A 5778-nucleotide genomic window follows, 5' to 3' on the forward strand; every position below is an offset into this window, starting at 1 on the left:
AATTCACATTATGTTTATTATTCAAAACGCACTAAATATTAAGTTTTCATGGAACGTCCGGGTTCACTTGCCTAGAAATCCGGACAGCATTTGAGGCAGTAAATATATTATTGCAAAGGATAACTAGATAAAACAATGAATTAAACTGATCAGCAATATTGAAAGTTAGGATTATTAATTACAAACCAATATTTATTGTTCGATTTCATGTTAAATTTAATAAATACAACCAGAGTGTCCGGATATTGGTACCATCCGGATTTTGATTTGCCATGGTATAATAAAATTATATTTAATAAGAATAATTGTTTATGCCGACACTTGAAGTGACGAACCATGCATCAAGTATCAGGAATCAGAAGGTCGGCTTCAAAGGCACGTTCCCCACCAGTTGAGAGATTTATGCCATTGCCATATTTGAGCCTATTTCATCATCTACCCGATGGGAAAGGAAAGGCAAGGGAAAGGAGGAAATAGGGGAGGGGTCCCTTGAAGAGGGAAGATCGCATAAGCGAAATTAGATCATGTAGCTCCATACCACAATGAGTTCGAAAAGCACCCTAAAAAGCGCAGCGGGTTAAAAATAACAGAATGTCTTGAAGATTCAGGCTTCTGAATTCAGTTTCACTTAATAAGTGTTAACAAATTAATTGGAATCGCACTTGCGCAAAAACTGGACAGTTACATATCAGGTGCTACGAAGTTCCATAATCGGAGTCACAACTATTACACCCAAATGAGTCAGTACGTTGAATATTTGTGATAGTTGAGTTGGCAGTGGCCTGTCAATGCTCTGACCAAGAGACTGCAATTCTGCTTTGACAGATTTGTTAAATTCTTCGCCACCCTTAGAGATGGCTCAGTAATGTACAATTTTGTTTGACGACACGACTCCAAACTATTCCAATATTGCTTGTGCTGAGCTGCCGCCCAAGAATTTATTTGAAGCTTCAAACAGCACTTCGAAATTGGAATAGCTGGCTCCATCGCGAGCTAATTCATCAGCCAATTCATTTCCAGCGATCAAAGAATGGCCAGGTACCCATACAAGGTTTGCAGAGTTGAATGAATTCAGTTCCTTAATTTGAGTTCGACATGCGATAACAAGCTTCGACTTTGAGTTGGCCGAAGCGAGAGCTTTTATAGCAGCCTGAACATCTGAACAGAAGTATATGACTTTACCCATTACGCGCTGTTGAAGTGTTGATTGCACTCCACACATAAGGACAAATTTTTCCGCCTGAAAAACGGTGCAGTTTCTACCAAGTGAGTAAAACTGATTCAGCCTTGGCTTACGAGAATATACACCTGCACCAGCTCTACCTTCAAGAAGGGAGCCATCAGTGTAACATACTATATTGTTTGATATACTTCTTTCCAAATAGCCAGACGTCCACTCTTCCCGTGAAGGGAATTGTGTGGTAAATGTCCTGTAAGGAAAGTGACAAGCAATTGTGAGATCACTTGGAGCAAAGACAATTTTGTCCCCATTCACCAAAAGTGGAAACAACGAAGTGTGTGTAGATCTACGATTCACTGGGTTTTTCTCCAGTAGATCCAGTACCCATAAACGGTAAGAGCAAGAAAGTGCTTCTTGTTTAAGATATATGTGTAGTGGCGCAACGTCGAAAAGGGCCTCGAGCGCTGCTGTGGGAGTTGTAGAGAACGCACCAGACATCGCCATCAAGCACATCCTTTGGAGATGGCCCAATTTTGATTGGATTGTTCTCACTTCGCCCTTTTGCCACCACACAAGACATCCATATCCCAATATTGGTCGAACAACTGTTGTGTAAATCCATTTGATATATTTGGGTTTGAGGCCCCAAGTTTTACCAAAGGTTCGCCGGCATTGACCGAAGGCCATGCAAGCTTTTTTGACTCTGAAACCAATGTGAGGTGCCCATGAAAGTTTGGAATCTAGAATGACTCCGACATACTTTACTTGATCAGTCACATTAATCTCAGTGCCAAAAAGACGTAAAGGTCGAATTCCATCGCGGTTTCGTCTTTCCGTAAAAAGAACAATAGATGTTTTATTCGGGTTAACCGAAAGGCCATATTGGCGACACCAACTTTCGGCTACCTGAAGAGCACTTTGCATCAGGTCGAATAGGGTGCTTATGCACATACCAACTATCAGAGCTAGATAGTCGTCGGCAAATCCATAAGTTGGAAAACCGCAATTATTGAGTTTCCTCAATAGCGTATCTGCTACGAGATTCCACAAAAGTGGTGACAAGACTCCCTCTTGGGGGTTTCCGCAAATACTCAATTTTCGAATCGCTGCTTGACGCAATGTCGAGAAGAGATGTCGATATTTTTAGCATTTGATGAGTCCAATTGATAATCATTGTAGGTAGTCCATGGTTTCGTGCAGCTTCCAATATGGCATCGAAAGACGCGTTATCAAAGGCACCCTCAATATCCAAGAAAACACCCAAATTGGATTGTTTTCACTTCGCCTAATTGCCTCCACACAAGATATCCATATGCTGTTGTGTAAATCCATTTGATATACTTGGGTTTGAGGCCCCAGGTTTTACCAAAGGTTCTCCGACATTGACCGAATGCCATGCATGCTTTGTTGACTCTGAAATCAATGTGAGGTATCTAGGAAAGTTTGGAATATAGAATGACTCCGACATACTTTACATGATCAGTCACATTAATCTTAGTTCAAAAAAGGCGTAAAGGTCCGAGCTTTCCGATTATTGGGTAGAATACAAACTACTGTCTTCTTCTTTTGATATGTGTACGAGTTCTGCTAAGCAAAACATTGCGTTTTGTGTTATAATGAATATCGAATAAGTTCAAAAGGTTGAGTAAGTACTACTGGAAATATTTGTAGAAACAGAATTTTGTTTTCTTTCCCATAAACTAAAAATTTCCTTATTTATTTTCCTAGGACTAGATTTTCACTCAACTGACTCAACGTAAAACTACCCACGTTTGAAAGTGCAGCCCGAAAAGCACTTAGTGGCAGTTTGTGTTTTCGTTGCAAGTTGATGTTGACTTTTCAGGAACAGATGACGAAAAAAAGGGGAGCACTTTTAATAGCTTTCGCTTCATCATGTTCGAAAGCATCGCCCAGCATTCTCTGCGGCCGTCCATCGTCGTCTGTCAACTGTATGTTCTGGACACACAGGCACAATGTTTGGTTTGCGCTGACATGTGTTGAAAAGGACTGGCAAAAAACTAAAAATGGAGAAAAGGAAAGTTTGTGCCAGAAAATAGTTGGAAAACATTACATAGTTAGTTCTCTATATATTTTTTGCATCAGCTCCAAACAGGTGAATTTGTTCCTTGCTTGCCATTGCGGCTTCGCTTGGTGAAACATTGATGTTACCGGTTTACATGATTTCATGGAAACTGTTTCGCGATGTCGCTATTTCTCCGCCTTTGTACAACTATTTGCAATTTTATTGCTGGACTTTTTTTTCACTAAGTTTGTGATGTAAAATATCTTTTGGAGAGAAATTTAATTAAACCATACCGATCGAAAAAATGTTTCCTATCCCATGAAGAACCAACAGCAAGCACTTTGCGTAATCACATCGCAACACCAGCTCAACTCCATAGGTGTCCTGGTAGCTATCGTCGCACTAAGTAGTAAGGGTAGAGCTGCCGCACGGGGCTCTTGCTACACTGTGGGCCAGATATTTCACGACAAATTTTTAAGCACTGTGTTAATAAGCAAAAATTAACTTAAAAGCATAGAGTAGCATACCTTAGCATATAATGACTGTACGTGTCAATGGTTGCTACTCCGTGATTGATCGGAACTCGTAAGAAATGCACTTCGATCGAGGTCATCGAGGAAGGCAAGGAATGCAAGTGTAACGTCTGAGATCACCACTGCATCTCCATGGTTTTCACAGGAAGGAGTTTTATTATTGTCAGGGTTCTAAAGCTACACTATCAGGATTCATCTTAATGAATGTACGTTACATGAAGCATAAAATAAAAAAAGTTATCTATTGGTGCGTCGCACGTAAAAGAAGAAAAAAATATTGAGCATTCGTCGAGAAATATTGATTTCTGGCCCACGGTTCGCTGTAGCGAATTGATTCGGGGTTTGCATTTCCCATTGGCCATTGATGGTGGTGTCAAATGGAAACAAATTAAAAATTATAATCCTCCGCGCCGGATGTGACACCATTCTCCCTTTGTGCAATGGTGTGATTCATTATCGAAAGCGAACCGTTGTTGCTGCGTTGCCGGGGTTGGGATTTTGTTTGCCATGGGTGGTATGTGTAGAGTGCGTTGCGTTGAGAATTAAGCTGGGAATCATTTCTGTCTCCTGTGGTGATGAGCGGTTGCCAGCAAAACGCACTGTTGAGCGTGCTTAATGGGAACGATTACATCCAACGGCAACCGGTTGAACAAAGGCATCAATCGGATGTATTGCATGCCTTGAGATGAGTTTCAATTCAATTGTTTCAGTTAGTTGAGGCGGAACAGCTTGCAGTCCTACTTATGTTTAGAATTAAACTACAAAGGCATGAATTTTACGAAGTGAACAAAAATAAAAATGAATTTACTAATTAAAACAGAACAATCAGATCCGTTGATTTTCTACTTCTTCAGTTTAAAGCAGTGGTCTTCAGCTTTACTGTTCACCTGGGCCACCCCAATGATCTCAGAACATTACTCGAACCACAAGATATGTAAATTAATTTTGAAGGATCTAAAAAGGTTTGCAAAAAAGAAGTCGAGTTTACTCGCGACTCTGAAGACGGCCTTATAGTTGAGGTTGAAATACACGTATCTGTCAAAGGTTACAAACCCTAGTGGAATTAAATGGTATAGTACTAAATTCGGTTTTTCATCTACTTAAAAAAGGGTCTCTCCCTTCACGCGTCAAAATGTTCATGAATGCACAAGAATCGTAAATAATTATTTCAAATATTTGGTAAAATATTACAAATTATGGATTGACTTATTGTCACTTCCATCCAGTTTATAAAAAAAACGCTTTCACAACATTTCTTCAATTTGTAAGCAAATTTCAAAACTAAGACGCGTTAGGTTCTCATGCATGTTTCAGAGCTGTCCCTGGGCTTATAATATAGTAAACATGAAGGATCTATGGTTATAATACGTCCTCGCCAATGTTCGAACTGTACCAGTATATTTATTCCTTCTGTCACCCATTCAATATTGAATGCACATCCCTTTATGTATTAGTTACCACCACCTGTTAGCATATGCTCCAAACTGTGTGCAAAAAACTGCCCCTGCTCAGTGCATTTTCATCGCGTCAAACCCGTATTTAACGAATTAAATATTGAAAGCATCCCGTATGTCCCACTCAATACCGGACGGGCTTGGGAAAAACAACGTTTCTCTTTTGATGCTATTTCAATTTTTCACAATGTTTGTCTGGAAACAGGATCAGCGTTAAATTTACATTAGCTTCATTGGCCGCAGAAGCGCAAACATCGACCGGTTTGCACTCGATAAATAAACTCATCATTGATTGGTTCTGCGCGAAATCCAAGCAAACACTCCTTTTTATGCACTTCGGGATAAACTGAAGAGTTGGGTCGCATCAGTATACGGAATAACCACAATCCGGCCGGCCAGCCAGCAGATAAATGAATGCGGTGTTTTCCATTATGATACTGCTAATAAACTTAGTGTTGGAATTCGTACAAACAGGATCGGAGTGTAGGTTATTTAATACAGAGTGTCCGCAAAAATGTACAAACGTGTAATCGATCATCACCGATTTTTACATTTTTTTTTTCAAAATTTCATTCACAATCGTTGAAA

This window comes from Aedes aegypti, chromosome 3 (assembly GCF_002204515.2).
Source record: "Aedes aegypti strain LVP_AGWG chromosome 3, AaegL5.0 Primary Assembly, whole genome shotgun sequence".
Taxonomy (NCBI): domain Eukaryota; kingdom Metazoa; phylum Arthropoda; class Insecta; order Diptera; family Culicidae; genus Aedes; species Aedes aegypti.